The sequence below is a fragment of the Vicugna pacos genome, chromosome 8, assembly GCF_048564905.1.
Source record: "Vicugna pacos chromosome 8, VicPac4, whole genome shotgun sequence".
Classification (NCBI taxonomy): domain Eukaryota; kingdom Metazoa; phylum Chordata; class Mammalia; order Artiodactyla; family Camelidae; genus Vicugna; species Vicugna pacos.
Genome location: NC_132994.1, coordinates 38,354,379 through 38,372,370, shown reverse-complemented (window position 1 = coordinate 38,372,370; position 17,992 = coordinate 38,354,379). Strand labels below are relative to the sequence as shown.

At 36.8% G+C, this 17,992-nt stretch overlaps 1 long non-coding RNA gene across 1 annotated transcript in view; it reads left to right on the top strand.

Moving 5' to 3' along the window:
• Positions 1-16,594, top strand: part of LOC140697863 (uncharacterized) — a 52,816-nt gene extending 36,222 nt beyond the window's left edge. The window contains exon 3 of the long non-coding RNA XR_012075238.1: positions 16,532-16,594. This is a non-coding gene — a long non-coding RNA (uncharacterized lncRNA). The remainder of the gene's footprint in view (positions 1-16,531) is intronic.
• The last annotated feature ends 1,398 nt before the right edge of the window (positions 16,595-17,992 follow it).

Genomic DNA, 17,992 nt, shown 5'->3' with positions numbered 1-17,992 from the left:
AAATTAACACAAATAAAAATTTATTAATATTATTTCATCATTGGTTCGTACATTTTTGCCATGACAGAAGTCATATGTAATATGAGAGAGGACTATCTGAAATTATTTCTTATGTGAGCTTTGGAATTTTCTTCTCTCATAAAAGTTATCACTAGTTAGAACTGGAATTTTCCATTCTAACCAGCATGCTGGCACAAATAACCTCAAACATCATGTGTGTTGGATATTAAAATAATTCTAATATTAAATTAGATAATAAAAATATTTTCTACAATCACTGATGTTAGCAACATAGAAACATAGACACTTACAGTCTTATTGTCCTAAAACTAAAATGGAAGAGCAACTATTTTAAAAGTTGGGTTCTTTCCCTAAGAAATTATATCTTAAAAGTTCTTTTTAAAGAATCAATGTCTCTCACTCTTGAAAGAAGCACAAAGCGAGAAGCTTGTTCTTTGACTCTAATGGATAGGAATGTCAGTAAACAGAAGATATATTCTTCTAGAAGAAAGCAGTTGAAAAATGATTCGAAAACCATCTCCACATATCAAAAGACATAAGGAGAGGGGAAAAAGAAGTGAAAGTGAGATCATCTGTATATCACGTATCCTACTGAGAGATACAGTTCCTGGCCTCCAAAAGGATAAGAAATTTCTGGGAAAGAAAAAGTATCCATCGCCTTTGAATTAGCAGAGCTTATCTTCTCTTTTCTCATTCATTTCTTAATAAATCCACATTGCTACTCCACTACACACACACAAAAGGAAAGCCCCACAATACTTCATCAGAAAACTGGGAGAATGTATATCCCTTAGATGAGCCTACAGAAGTGGAAAGAAGTCAGGAAATGAAAAGGAGAGAGAGCTCGCTTTATCTTCATAGTTTTAAAAGAGTTACAGAAAACTAAAGAGCATTGTTTGTATATGGTCACCACTCCTTAGCCTTTGCAAAATAGATGAAAGAACGCTGAAAAAGGAAATACTCTTCACCTTTATTACGTATTAAGTTGGTTTCAAATAAACAGTGGGCACATCAGCTAAATTGCTTATCTCTTGGGGGACACAGTATCTAATCACACACACACATACACACACATACACACACACACACACACACACACATGCACACATACACAAAGAAAGCCAAAGCTGAGAGAATATCAGATATTTCCATTCTACAGTGAAAAGTCCAGGTCAGTGTCAAGCATCCTTAGAAATGTTTAAAATGAAAAATGGTGAAGTTCAGAATCTCATGTATATCACCCTTCTTAAGAAAGCACTCCTCTCACCTTTCTTCGCTTAATTAACATGTTAACGGAGACTGAACATATTGAAGGACTAGCTCATTGAAGGACATTCTCTTTAATAAGACTAGATATCATCCTTCAACAGTCTTGACCAAATCTGGAAATTGACAGGTACCATGTGCCTGCTGGCCATTGTAGAAAAAGGGCCCCCACCCCAAGCTGCAGCTCAGCCATGTTTGTCCTCCTCTCCTTTGTGTGGTGGCCATTGAAACAAATTATTTGAACAGCAGTATCTCAAACAGATGGCTTGGAGACAAGTTATAAATGAAAAAATCCATGAGAAGAAAATTGCAAGTCAATCCCAGACATCAATACACAGGCAATGGATTGCTCACTAGTCCTATACTCTAGCTACAGGATGGAAAGGCGGAGTCTCTTCTACACATGTGTCAGCCAGACTTCTTCAGTTCATGCCAGACTCCCACTGGCTGCCTTGCATGGCTATCCCAACTCTGTGAGTGGCCAGGGCTATGTGTCTCCATTCTTCCTTTCCAAGCAGCCAGTTCTTCAGGTAGAATCAATCCTAGGTAGCATTAGATGAGAGACATATTGTCTTGCAGTTCCCTTCCCTTTTTCTAGACCTAGACCTGTTTTCTTCCTGGTCCTTAGCAGCATGCCCTGTTTTTCTTTACCATCCAGTGTTGGCTGTGGCAGACATGGGAATGAACCTTGCAAAACTCCAACCACAGGAGCATAAGTGACCAAGGGACCAGCTGCTGTCCTCTGACTCCACCCCTGTGCTGTCTGTGCCCAAGCCACCCACGGGCTGCTTCCAGGCAGTGACTGAGTGCCGCAGGGGTACTAAGCAGGGCTCATTTTTGAGAGGTGCAAACTCCTCTGACAGAAAGGAGCCTTTGACCCAGAAACTGTGCATAGACCTTGCCTAAACTTTCTTAGAACAATACTGTACTCTATGACTTTTCTTGCCCAAACTTTCTTCCTTCCCTCTCTCTTTCACAGGGGCTAAACCTGCATTATAACTTGACAGCTTTCCTAAACCCCTTCTACTTTCCCTGCAATCAAAATTCTGTGTTTGCTTCTTGGAAGACCCCAAAAAACACAGCGGCTCTGCCTCTTTACTTATCCTGACCTGTTGTGATATGTTTCCGGGAAGGTTTGCTGAGTGATAAGCAGCTTGTCTGAAAAATGTATGCAAGTAAAGGGGACCTAGTGTGTAGACTTGAGGAAGTCTAGAGTCAGTCATGTGGCAAAATGTGTTAGTGCACATGAACAGTGGTACAGAGCAGAGAATCAAACGATGTGATTCAGAGTCAGAAGCTCTGGTAGAGATGCTCATCTTCAGATGCTAGGAGAGAGCAGATGCATCTCTTAAAATTCCTTAAAGGCATTGAGGAAGAAACAAACTAAGTGGCAAAATAAATGAAACATGCAGAAAATACACCTAGGGGAAAAATCTCTTTCCCACTCAGACATCCTTTTGTGTCAACTGCCTGAAACTGCACAGGAGATATACACTGTTCTGCTCACCGAGATCTGGATAGTAACTAGGAAAGGGAACAAAGTTCTCAGAGAAAAGATATTGCCTTAAAACCGAGGTCAGCAAACTTTTTCTGAAATGGGCCAGTTGAAATGTAAACTCATTCTTAGTTTGGGTCCCATACGAAAATAGAAAGAGGGTCAGATTTGGTCCAGGGGCCATGGTTTGCAACCCCTGGTTTAGAGCAGTGGTGAGCGGTCCTATCTGTCCAAGAGCCAGTTTAGGAAACATAAGAACGCCATATTTTTATTTCATTCAAAATGAAACTGACTTCATAGCATCCTAGCAGAGAAAGGTGTATTGTTACAATTTAAATTATTGACTTCATTGAATAGGAATTGAATTGAACATCGCAGAGAGACTCTGCCTTCTTTTTAAGTCACTAATAATGTTCATTTTCTTAGTATATTTGATAAGTAGCAATAATAAGGCAGCTTTCCGATCTTTTAGGCGTAAATTGCATTCTGAGCCACATTATGCAACTAAATGGCTCCTTGTAACTAAAGGTGATAGGTTCTGCTTCCATGTTCTGGAACCTCTCAGTGGAGCACATGTATCCAGAGTCTGGCTGGCTCTATCACTTTGTTCAATTTTCAGGGAGGAGTCTAACCTTCACCTTCTCTGATACTTTGGTCTCCACGACTGGAAATTTGCCACATACCATTTTTTTTATCATTAGTAATAATGATGGTATGGTTATTTATTAAGGACTTACTTCTTTGTGCTTAACCTTGTTACACATACTACGTCATCTAATTTGACACCGTGAGGCTGATGCTTTTATAGATGATGAAACTGGGACTCAGGGAGGTGATACGATTTGACCAAGGTCACAGGAATTAATCTATCTGTAGTAGAATATTTCTACCTTTGCCAACATAGTACTCTTTCCTTTTCTTCCGGTGGTAGAGCCATTTTCCTACTGTCCATTCCACACTAGAGGATTCTAGTAGATCTGTCACTTATATGACCCAGATTTTCCCCCTGAATCAGCCTAGCAAGTGTGGGTGAGTCACCAGAATGGATAATCAGGATGGATATAGTTATTGGTCTAAGAGTAATCATGTGATCCTTGCAGGACCAGATGCGAGGACCATGGATATGGATGCTGAGAGAGAACGGATCTCTCTGCTTTTATGATAGTGTATGAGTCATAAGCATTTAGGGTACCAGGGGCCTTCTTTGTCATTACACAAACACAGTGATGCCAGTATGGAGGAAAGCAGAGTTGAGAGATGGAAAGTCAATCATGTGACACCTTCTGAATCCAGGTGTAGCTGAAGTTTATGCCAATTCTTGGACTTGTCAGTAGCAAAAGCCAATAAATATCTACATTTGTTTAAACCAGAGTTGGATTTCTATTAATGCAACAGGAGAAATCTTGATTAACACAATACTAGAGCCAGAATTTGACCCAATATCTCTGATTAAATAAACATATTAATTACTTTAAGTCTTCATCAATGACTAATTAGAGATGGTAGTCATATCATTCTTAATAGTTAAGGTAAAAGGTATAAATAGTAGCCAAAAGCCCTGTGCATAGCCTAATCATGGTAATTAGTATTTTTGTTTATAATTACCTTCATATGTTTTTCCACAAATATATTGATGACAGGTACTGTATCTTATCCACCCATGGAATCCTTCTCCTGAGCCTAGTCCTTAGGATGTAGAAGGTGCTCAGTAAATACTTTTTAAGTAAACAAATATTTATAGTACCTCATCAATAAGAGAAGTCTACCACTTATATCAAGTTAACTTGAAATACTCTTCCCAAGTTAGTTGCATGTCCTAATCTCTCACTTTATTTAGATCTTTGCTTAAATATCTGACCTTATCAGAGAGGTTTTCCAACAGAGGTTTCTAATAGTGTTCCTACTCATCACTCTTCTCCCCTCTTACTTTAGCTTTCTTAATGATAGCTATCACCGACTGAAATACTTAAGAGTTTATACCTTGTCACTTTCATTAGACTGTAAACTTCTCGAGAGTAGGGCCTCATATATAAAAGGCTCTCAAAAATGATTGAAGGATTGAATATTTACATTGTAAACAATGTAACTGGGTATACATTCAATTCCACACTTCTAATACCTTCCAATACCTTTTAGATATTGATTTAATATTTTATAATTAACCCATAAATTTAATATTTGAATATTCTAATATAATGAATATATATTTAAAAAATTATGAATGGTGGTTCTAAATAACATGTTTTGCCACTGTGTAAACTCTGTATCTAAAAATCTACTAAATCCATACTGGTAATCATATTGATTAACACAGTTTTGCCTTAAGACAATCTGCTAAATCAGCCATTTATTTGCTCATGGTATTATGGTAATGATGTCTTAGCCTAGACTAACCATAATAATATATTGAAGCTTAGTAACATCTAAGTGTAAATCATGATTGATCCATATAAATTAGATATATGTTATTTTTTAAAACACTTTTGTTGACTTTGCTTTTTATAAAATTCAATACAACTTATCTAAACCACCAATTTTTAAGTAAATACAGATATGGACCCAAAGCAATGATAACTTATCAGTAAAATTATATTTTGAAAAACTCCACAATGTAAAAATAATATAGTTATGCAGGAAAATTTTTCAATAAAAATCTCTTATGATACAAAGTGATCATGAAAAGAACAGTATCATGCAGATTAACTAAAGAACATATTCAATTTCTTAATTCATTCATCTCCCAGTTAAATTAACTTTAAGATAGAACTTCAAAAACTATGGTAATCATCATTGCTACCTCTCTTCTGGTTTACATGCCTAAGCATTGCTCTTGTTGGTAACCTTTAGGGCTCCTGAAAATGACATACTTGGTATTTTTCCATAAATACCATGAACTTAAAAAAAATTATATTGCAATTATAATACATATCAGTAGCCTTGTGTAATTAAAATAATAACAGTGTATTGTCTCTTTATGACTCCAAATGTCTAGCTCCTTCTTGCTTGTTATTTCTCCAGTTATCAGAGAGAATAGCTACAGTTCTACATGGGATACACCTGGCAGCGTGAGGCATCCAGATGCCAACTCCTGCTTTAAAAAGAAAAACAATTTTTTAAAAGAAGAAGAAAGCACTCCTCCTCAAGGTAATGCTTCCTTGAGAGGCAACTAGTTTTTAGAGAGGAGATGAAAGGAGAGAAATTGAGGGAGGAAAGAAGCCAGACTTCCATTTGATTTTCAGCTGTAACAAATACAGATGGCATGTCATTAAAATACCAGTCCCCTGACCACTTTCTGTTTGAAAAGTGTAGCTGAAGTCTTCACTCACCCTATTCTGTGCAAATGAGTGGTCCGGTTGTAGTTTCCACCTTCCTTCTTCAAATGGAGCTGGGCCAAGGTTTTCCTCCTACCACGGAGAAGGGATAGCCATGTGACATTTATACCAAAGGGACGGAGTCCCACAAAATATTGTAAACTGGAACCAGTGTGGGGATGGAGGGAGAGGGAGGGCAGGCAAGGTTTTGTGTTCATTACATTAAATGCCAGCTCTTTTGTTTTGGAGTTTTAATAACAAGCTAAGTATAATCTAAAAGTTTCAAACTCTAGATCAATCACAGCTCTTAGAGTCTATACAAAATTACATATACAGTGCGATTAAATATTTGAATACAATAAAGGTCTAGAGTCCACCTAGACTTACTTGTTTTCTAAGGCTCACACTGAAATGCTAAATTTGCAAATGCCTTGTATAGGATGACCTATAGAGGCGCACCTATTTCTGATTACCTATTCTCACTTTCCACAGAGGAAATTGTTCAAGTGATGGTCACATTTGATTTGAGACCAAAAGAAAACAAGCATCATAATTACACTTGTATTTGGGAAAATAGATTTCTTCCTTATGGTTTTAGATTCTTTTGAAAAAGAATTTCTTTTTTTGCTTTCTAATCGTGAATTAAACTCAACTGGACTCAGTAATTTTTATGAGACTGAATTTACCCACTTGTATCAAAAATTCAAGTTCACAATTTACTTCTCTCATCCTCACACTATATATGTACATACACATATAGACGTTAAGGCTGAAGTATTTTTCTTCGCGGCCCTGTTAATTCCCACTAAGAATTCCTAGAGGCATTTTGCAGTTCTTATTCTTTCAGTATAACTTCGTGATACGTTTACATATGATGCTGTTTTTCGACTGCATGTATGTCCTTAGATAATGCTTTTTCTTCCACTCTATTTGAATAACAATGAAAAAAATCTATTTTCTTTCATGACTTAATACTGAATCATCTCCCCTATTTGCCAATCCACAACTTACACCAGGACAGCTATAAATGTCACCATCACAAAATAATCCTGTAGCCAAAAAATTAATAAGTAATCCATCCTAAAAGTGAACCCAGGAACAGACATTTAGTTCTTTGCCCACATTCTCAAAAAAGTTTCCTTAGTGGCTCCACTCTTAGGTAGCTATACCACATGCTAAGCAACAGCTCCCACCATTCTTATGTTTAATTTATTAACACTCAGGCATCTCAGTTCTGACTCAGCAGCTGGCTTAGCCGATACCTTATCCACAGAACCTACAATTCTGAGAGCCACATCTCTCAAAGACTAAGCACTTGGGGGGGACAACGGTAATCTATGGATTGTCTTGTTAGGAACTTTTAACAGTGTCCACTTACTGACAAAGCAACAACAAACAAAAGGCAAAGCAACACTTGGAGAAACTGAGGGAAAATATTTTAAAAAATTAAAGCATCACACACACACAAATTCATTTAAACCCCTACAACTGGCCATTGTTCATTAGGATACCATTTAGTTTTTTTATTTAAAAACATCCCAGCATTTTAAAAAGTAAATTGCTATATGAAGGATATGTAGGAAGATAGGCGGAAAGTGGCCTATGGAACTTCACTGGCAGTTGTGGATCTCATCTCTCACCACCAGTCCTAAACAACTCCAGGTGCCTGGCATGCACAGTGTGCCTGTCCCACAAGGCACCCGATGCTCCCCTACTGGCCTTGGCAGTGATGGTCACAACCCTCCTGCGGAGGAAAGGGACCTGCACTGACCCACAGCGTCCAGGCGCATCACATCCTCTTAACCTGTAGGCAGGCCCCTGTCAAGTAAGTCAGCTTTTCTTTCTTTCTCTTTGTATTTTTAATGCCCTGCAGGCCACCATTATGTTAAAAAAAAAAAATCTCTTCATTCCACACTCTTTATCCCCTTATTTTCTTCTTTCCAGTCCAATCTCTATAACACAAGGAGTGTTATCTAATGACTCCTCCACGCCCAGCACCATTATTTGCAGAAATACACACTCAAAAATATAACCTCTGTGGAACTTCTAGTCGTGTCGATGATTAAAAACAGCCAATTCTTAAAAAGAGGATAGCACAAGCCACTGCATATTTAACTAGTAAGTGTTGTATTTAAATATCAAGGACTAGAGCATTGTTCTTAAGCGCCCCCCAGGTATAGGTCCAGGCACTGACAATTTAGAAAGCTCTCTAGGTTATTCTAACGTTCAGCCAGTGATGAGCTCCACTGTGCTGGAAAGTCTCCACCCTGATTGGCAACTAGCTCTCAGTTGTAGTTTAAGGAATCAAGAGGGTGAACCTACAGATACTAACCCATTGCTTCTCAGACTTTTGTGAGCACAGGAATTATCTGGGGTTCTGTTAAACACACATGGTTCTGGGGCTTAGTCTCCAGAGAATCAGATTCACAGGTCACACGCGGGGACCCCGAATGTGCATTTTGATTCTGATGTAGTGGGCACCAGACCACACTTTATGGAAGGCCACTCAAAATCCAGTCTCTATCTAGACCTGGGTGGTGACACTTAACGTCATAACAAGGTAGCCCAGAACCAATAAATCAACATGAATATCTTGAAAAACTAAGTTATTTTATGAACTTATTTTAATATCCTTGTATTGCACTATTTGATTAATATTCTTACTGGGTAAAACAGGTTATCAAAATCGCAGTTGTGTTTTACAATCACTAGATAGATGTTTTCAGTACTTTGAAAATTATCCTCCCCTTGGTACCACCGTGACTTACTTAGAAAACAAAATCAGTTGAGATCCACTGTTCTGAAAAAAAACAGGATAGAAAAAATGAAAAAAACAGAGAGAAAAAGACTATCTTCAGTCGTTGTACATGCACGTGTCAATGTAAATATGTTTTCCTTTTCTTGTTTTTAGGGGGAGGAGGAGAGAGGGGTTACAAAACCAAACTTAAAGGTTTTATTTTAAAATTACTAAAGCTTTTAGCCAATGACACATGGAATGAAATTCTGTGACCGTTGCTTATTTGAGTCCACTCTAACCAAACTGTCTCAATTAAAACTAATACTGAGCAAGACTATTAAAAATATGTCATTCCATCAACATAGAAGTTCTACATAAGCAAAAATTGGATGGAAACAGAGCTCCCTTAAGAAAAATCATACAATAGGTACTTTTCCATCAGTAAGTACTTGGACACTAAATGTCACTGCACACGTAACTGCATCACATGACAGGAAAAACCACCCCATGCTATACAGTGCATTACAATGTCAGTTAATATACAGTGGGTTCAATGTATTGATCTCCTGTTTTTCAGACAAAAGTTTCCTGGACGCTGTCAATAAAAATATATATTTGTACCTTTAAATTCTTTTAATTTTAAAATTGAGAGCAAGCATTTTATTATTAGTTAATTTTATTTCCTTCCAAATCAAGGCCGGAAATTCACTACACTTTAAACCATCTGAATCCTACTTCCCTAAGAACAGGCACACCTGCAGAAGATCAAAGTTCTCATTGACCTTGGGAACACAGCAGTTTCAAAGGAATAATCTCATTTAGTAAAAAAGAAAACCATATGCGAATCAACATTAACCGCTCTTAGCCCACATCAGGAATGATGGCTCCCTTGGCACCTGTCAGAATTTTGAGCTAAAGAATTTGGCCTGAGCTTCCTCCTGCTTCGCCAGGACAGATTGATAAAGAGGTGCAACATTAGCTCAATCAGTTGCACCATATTTCTGAATTTTTCTAAATATGTCCTTCATAAGTTTGTTTTTGATAGAAATACAGAAAGGATGTTTTCATACACATTTTTTTTTTTACTTCTGAAATCAGTTCCCTGTGCATTAGAGAGACCTGAGCTTAGCAAACATGAATAACAACAACTACTAACACCTACTCTTTGCCATGGAGGAGACTAGGAGTTTTTCATACTTTATTTCTAATATCCACAATAATACTTCTAAAGGAACTGCAATTATCTCCTTGTACAGATGCAAAAAGTAAGGTTCAGAGGGGAGGAGTAATTAGCCCCATGGCATTAATTATAGGAACAACAAAATATTTACAATATGATAATGGTTCATAAGCATTGAATCACATTTTTCTACCTTTTGTGCTGTATTTAAAAAGTAAACAGCTAGCTTTTGTTTAGTGTTTACTTCATGTTAGGCACTTTTCTAAGTGCTTTATATTCATTAATTCTTTTAACATTACTAATAACTTTGTGAGGTAAGTATTGTGGTTCTTCCTACTGTATACGTGATGAAATTGAGCCACAGAGATGTTAAGTAACTTGTCTAAAGCCTCAAAGCTGATAAATGGAAGACCTATAATTTAACCCAGGCAATTAGCTTCAGATTATGTGCTTTTAACCATGATGCTATAAGGTTATTAATAGGTTCCAAATAGCCATTTTTAAATTTAGTCCTTAAAACATACAACTACATACTTCAACCATGTACATTAGGATTTATCATAGCAAGACAGAATGTCAATGTGAATAATTCTAGTTGATAAAAAAGGAAGACTCTAATCCTCTACCTGCCAAAATTTGGGCAAAGGAGACATCAGAGACACTATGCTATATAAGATGACTCCTGGGTTTTTCCCAACAGTCAAGAAATTTCAGAGTAACAGGCATCTCATCCTAAAAAAATGGTGTTTTTTGCTAAGCCATAAGCATATCTAAATGATACAAAAAACAGCAAATGGGAGGAGGTGTAGACAGACAACACTACAGCAGCGGGAGAGGTGACATGACATATAATGTCCATCAGGTTGCCTTTTCTGAGTTTTAGCATCACAACTGTGATGCATAAAGATAAGTATAAGGAATCTTATAGGAAATAACTGCATAGCACTTCATAAAGGAGGAAAACTCTGAGAGGGAAAAGAATGGATAATCTTTGTAATATCCAGTAGTTTCTGATAAATTTGCTAAATTTGAAACAGGGGGAAAGAGATGATTATCACTCTGTTTTGTGGGGACTGGTCATGATGTAACAGCTTGAGTTCAGAGACTTACTTTACAAAAGCCGTAAGACTTATTAGCAAACAATAATTCCATAAAAAGAAAGAAAAATATGTATCTGCAGAGGAAAGAAAATCGTAACATTCTTTCACTTAATAAAATAGCAAATATCAACACTGAATTCATACATATGCACTGCCTAGATTTAAATGTGGAGATACGCATAAAAATGGAGACTCTCTGAGCTTTGGTGTTGTTTCCTCTTTCTACCCCATCTCCTTTACTCTCCTGGGAGTTCAGCCCAGGACAATTACAGGGTTGCTATCACAGCAGCTGTCCCTGTTGCATGGTGCTGATTTTCTGCATGCAAAAATGTGTACTCCAGAGAGATATGATGGTGTGAGTTAACATTAAGTCTGACTCTAGTCTTCTGGGAAGACTCAGGTTTATTGTGTTATATGGGAAAAAAATTGAGTATAAGTTGTTTTCTTAGAATTTTAATTGTTGTTCTAGTTTTCTTTAACCACTAATATTCTGAAATTAATTATTTATACAAAATTAATGAAATGCAAATACAAATAACTTAAGGAATTTTTTAACCCCTAGCTTCTGATCCCTGCACATAATTTAATGAACAAATATAAAAAGAAAGGAAATGGCAAAAGGTTTTGCATTTAGTATCTTTCTTAGAATTGTCTGCTCCATCTAAGAGCCAGTTTTTATATTTCTAAACTTGATTGCTCACTACCCTCAAAAGAGGATTTCAATACAATATTTTAGAAATAGAATGTATGGTGTTTGGGAATTAAGCACTCATTGTGACTGCATTCAAAGCTTGGTATCACAGGCTACAGTATTTTTTCCTTTGAAATATAAATTCTGCAACTTAGGTGGCATGGCACTATTGAAAACAGCTTGCCATATGCCTTTGATTTCACTGAGAGACATGCCATCTGCCACCACATTCAAAATGATTCTAAAAATACATGAAGAAGAAGAAGGAAAAAAAAGAAGAAATAAAAGAAGAGAGGGAGGGAGGAGATGGAAAATGATGAGGAAGAGTAGGGGAATAGCAGAAGATTGTGATCAAATGCAGGAATGTTGCCCATCATGTTAGGTCTGGGATCTGGCCTGGTACCAGTTCAGGTTACCTGTAGTCATGAAGTCAAACCCAGACAATATCAACTAAATCCTCCCTTTTTCTGTAGGCAGTGAACTGTGTACAATGCAGTTTATTCAGCATGATTATTGATATAGCTTTAGAAAGAAGTCTTTGATATGCAAGTAAAAGCCAAAGATCCTAGGGCAATTTATATTTTAAAAGAGTTTTGGCCCAGGGACTAGGATTAGAACAGGGAGAATTTGCTTGTACACAGTTGATTTATTTGTGAAAAATGCAGTACCTTCCTGTGGGGGGGTGATGTGTAGAGAAAGAAGAAAATGGCAAGAAATCAGGAACTTGGGGGGCATGTATTTATATTGAGGACACTATCTAAATCTATTTTGGTACTATGTTTTATCAAGTGTGAAATCATCCCAGGGTATATTTTAACTCTACATAATAAAATTACTGTAATAAATCCCTTAAGATGATTCCCAAAGAACAGAAGCAATTTTTCTAAGCAGCTTAAAACTAGAAGTCTCTCTCAAATGCACCCAGACAGTGCCCTCATAGTCAATATTTTGCCAAAGAAATAAAATAGAGCAGAATAAATTATAAATTTCACAGGAAAAATTTTACAAATAACTGTTTGTTGGTTTTGTTTACTTGAAAGAGGAAAAGATTCAAACCCTACAGACCAAATTTTGTCTAAGAAGAATCCTGTGTAAACAACACAGCTAGATTTTGACCAAATGTTTCCTTTTAAAAGGGAAAAAAACAGTTACTAAACTAAAACTGGTTTTGAGAATGAAATGTATAGCCAATACATTTTAGAAATCTATAGCTAATATTAAAGGTAGTCTTGTACTAGCTTGTGAGATTTATTTGAAATGTTTTATCCCAGATAGCAACAGGAAGAAGTGATCTCCGAATAATTCAATTTCAGTAGTCTTCTAAGAAGTTAAATTCAATGGAATTATATGCAGCTCCCCAAAAGTGACTCATCATAAGAAATACTTATTTTTTGCCTGCTGTAGAAACATCATGTCACCATTTATTGAAAAGCACTTAATGGGCACACACAAAGCATTATGGGAAGTATTTAAAAAGCTAATTAATAATATATGGCATTTGTATGTTGCTCTATAATTTATTTACAACATGTTTTTATCTACTTGATCTGCAAAACATGTTTTTCTATTTTCTGGATAAGAAAACTGAGGGTTAGCAGAGTTAATCCCTACTTAAGGTCAAATGGCTAATAAGAGACTCAGAAGTGAACTGAGGTCTTGTGATGTCGTATGAGACTCCTTGTACTCTGACACTTTCCCCTCCGCCAAAGACAATATTGCTTCAACTTTCAGAGCTCAGTATCAGCCCCACACAATTACCCTCATGTTTTCCATCTACTGTGAATGGAAGCACTCTGGAAGCAGTAACATTTTAAGCTGTTCTCAACAATAGACACCTTGATAAATTAAGGATTTGAGAATTTACTAGGGAAAAAGAGGTATCTTTATTTCACAATTTGACATAAGCTAGTCATGTGATAAGTTACAAATGCATGAAATAAATACTGTTGAAATAAGATATCTGTGCTAGTAATATTATATATTGATATAGTAGAGTGATAGTTTGATCAGTACAATTAGAGAATCAAATATTATATAATAGGGTTCACACAGAATAAAAATCTCACCGTTTGCTTATCCAGGTCAAATCTGTGCATATAGTTTATTAAAACCTGTTAGCATAGCACAGCAGTGTAAGAGAATTTGGGGTATTAAATAATTATACTGCCAATTATCCAATAACTTATTTGTGGAAAAGGTCTAATCTCAAAAACTCTTTTGCTGTTGTACAAAAAGAATTTGAGATGTAGGGGACACTTCAAACATAGGATGTCTCCCAGGGAACTCTTCAAAGGCAATGTGAGTGGGATAATGCAAGACAAGTTTAAAATGTGCTGAATTTCTTGGAGAAAAAAAATGTAAGTCCTTGAATAAGATTTCTCTGAATCATACCATATCTACCATTTCTAGATATACAGAGAGCTATTTATAGAAATAAAAATGGGAACTGAGAAAAGGAAAGGAAGGTAAAGCAGATAAACAAACAAACAAACAAACAAACAAACAAAAGCCTTCTTCAAGGTGCAGCCGCTGGGGGTTAAAATTTAGTCAAAATCCCCCAGGGCTATGAGATGGTGGTTGTGTCTGTAGAGAGGAGTGAATTGGCACAGGAGTGACCCTGATCCATTCCTTGTTTACACTCTGACATAGCCCAGCAGAAAACTGCAGAGTTCCTCATTCACGGGGGAGTCTTTGCTTCACTTAGCCAAGCTGTGTTAATAAAACTTGGTTGTGCTTTCTGTATGTTAAGAAAACATTACCCAGAGCTCTTCCTCTAAAAAGTATCTATCAAATAAGAAGTGGGATGAGATGATCTCCAAGATCTCTTCCAGCGTTAACATTAGAATTTGATGACAAGTAGGGAAAAAAAAGCCTAGTTGTATTTTTAATAAATAAAAGATTGGAAATTTTTTGTTAAAAATCCATGATTCAGGGACTATTTTATCCAGAGGTCAGAAGGATGAGTAGCTAACTTTATACAACAAATTTTCTGTTAAGTTTGGAGTGCAAATTTTGTCCCTGGATAGTGGAAGAAATTCTCTCAATTGATTTTTTTTTTCCCATTTGCCAGTTGCTCTTTTTTTTCACTTGCCTCTTTTAGGAATTTGCTTGGCTCTTTTCCTCCATTTAATGACTATATTTAAGAAAGGATTTGGCTAGGTGCCTAGAGGCTCTTGGGTGTTGGGTGCCATATAAACAAAATTAATTACTCATTTCGTGCCAATATCAGATCATGGCAATGAGAGGTTAGTTGACAAAAAAAGCAGACAGGATCGAAAATTTCAACAAATTATAGTATGCTTTTTGCATAAATCAAGAATATGTAAAAATTAATGAAAATAATCCTACATTTGTATATATTTATATATTGTTTTATGGGATTTTTTTCAAATGTTCCCATATACATTATTTAATTTAGTTGTCAAAACAATCTCATGTGCTAATTACTACTGATAATACTAACATCATTTTACAAAATTAAGGAACCAAGCCTCAGAGCTGTTGCAGTATCATACACATTTTTTTCATTCACTTAACAGGTAACATGCTGAAAATCTACTAATTGCCAGATGTCACCGTAAGAGTTGTAGGGTAACCAACCATCCCAGAGCTGAGGAGTTCCCAAGATGCAGACTTTGAGTGCTAAAATAGGACAGCCCTGGGCAAACTGGGATGACTGGTCACCCTAACATAATTCTAGTCATTTTAACAGCACATCATGGTTCAAGTCACAAAAGAAGCTGTATACCAGATGGAGATCTCTGTGTCTCTCCTTCATTATCCTTTCCTCACTCAGGACTTTTCCTTCTGGACCCCTAAAAATTCTCTCAGTGTTGCCAATGATCACCTAAGCACCAAAAGTAGCCCCTCTGTTCCCAACTTCTCTTGAGGTATTTGACATTGTAACTACCTGGTATTCCCTTTGACTTCATTATCTCCTTTGCCTTTCTCTCTCCTCTAGTAATGTCCTATGTTTTTGCATCTAAACTTCCATCATTAAGCACCGATGCCCAAATTTATACCCATAGCAGCAATATAATGACTTTGACATATATATGTCTGATAGAAAGAGAGGCCCCCTCCTCCTGGCCATCCCATCAGGTATCCAAATAAATCAAATCTCAAAACAAAAGGTTTTTGTTTTCTCCACAGCCAGTTCCTCCTATTGACTTTCCTGTCTCTAGTGTTTGGCATCATCCCTTGCTACCCAGGGTCCATCTCAGTCATCGATGGTTTTTTTCACCACACCTAACGCGTTACCAGTTTTTAGTGAGCAGTTTTTTAGAAAGGTCTTTCTTTGCTTTTCTGGCTGTTACCACTATAACTGAGTTCCTATTTATCTTTCTCTTGAATTGTAGGTCTAGTCTTTTTAATGAACCAACTCCTCTTTCATTTGTCTTCACATCAGTTTAGTGCATTAAAGTGCACTAAATGTTCCTAATTCCTAATGTTCTTGTATATGTATGCATTCTCCAGCCAAAATAAACCACTTGCCATGCAGTCCTTTCCTCTTATGCCTTTGCTTGTATTATTGCTTCTGTGTGGAATATTTTTACCTGTCAAAATCTTACCCATCTTTCAAGCCAATCTTAAATTTCAAAGTTTCATCAAAATTTTTTGCAGTTCCAAAAGGATGTAAGCGCTCCCTCCTTGGAACTCACTTCGCTTTGTACTCCTGGATGATTTATCTGACCTGTTTTATATTATAATTATTTGCATCTTCTTCTCAGTCCTCCAACTAGATTCTCGACTGCTTGAGACGAAGACTGTAACTGACTCATTCCAGGACCCCTGCTTCACCCTGCAGGTATTTCATCATGTTCTTATTAAAGATTGAATTGCTCTAACTGCTTTCCGAATTCAGATTTTTGAAATACATTTTGTCAATAAGTCATTTGGGATATTTCAAATTTAGTGTGATACTCAAACAACTGTAGAGCAAAGGCATGAACACTGTAATTAAAGCAAAGCAAAACAAAACTCAAACACCCAAGGTTTATCCAACATCAACACAAAGTTTCCGAGTACAGAGGCATTCACACCAGATTAGTGTCCAGGGGCATGTTTGTACATACACGAGTCATCAGCCCAGCCAGCTCCTTATCAGCTCCCCTGCAGAAAAGGCCACAGAGAAGGAGAGCTATTCCAAGATGGGCAATCACTTTCGTTCAGAAAATTGAGTTTAATTGAGCAGTTTTTCAGATGGTTGAAATTGAATTGGTAAGACACTGCAGGAAGAATGCCGGTGTAGGGCCTAAATTGTTTCCTGCCATTAAGACAGGGCCATAATGCAACATGAGATTCAGGCGGTTGGGAAATGATAAATACGCATTTGGATTCTGGGACGATCCCAAAAGAAACCCATCCATGTGGACCTTAAAAGGTTTCACTTAATTAACCTGGTTTAAAACACTAGAACTAAAAGGTTCACCACAATATTTGGTTAGTTTTTATGGAGACAATTTTTAAAAATAGCAAAGTTGAAGAGAAGTAGAGTCATTTTCATGATGTCAAAATATTCTCCTAAAGGTTTTGGCTCTGCATCTGGAGGAAAATAAGAGATTGACAAGAAGGAAATCATGTTATATCCTATCTTATCCACTGTCGCCTCCCCTTTCAATTCTCTCGTCATCATCAAGTTTCTTCAGCCACTCACTCAGGAACACTTCAGGGACTGCAACTTCAGGCACTGCTGTCAGCGCCCAGAGAATTGAGACTTAGTCTTTGCATCTTAATTACAGCTGACTCTTCTTCCCTTGTTCTGAGCCGACTTACAGCAAGGAAGAGGGAGATGAATGAGTGACCCAGGCATCCGACATCTAATATCTGCTACTACAGATTTGGGGTTTGATTTAGTGTCTCTATCAGAGAGTTTAAGGAAACAAAGTCTTTTATCTTCTTTAAGTAAATTCATGCACTGACGCACGATTTACCTTCCCTGGCAGTTTTATTATTCAGAACAATGGGCTTTTTCAGTTGTGCAGTGTTGGCTTTTCCCTTTCCTCTCACATTTGTAAACAAAAACATTCAGTTTGGTAACTTAAGGATAAAACAGAAGAGATGTATGGCACTAAGACATCAAAACTGCCATGTTGTCATTGTCATTTTTTATATAAAAGATACAGAGCGGAAAGCAAAATAAACCTCACCTTCATATTTAAATAATGACCTGAAATCAATAGATTAAAATT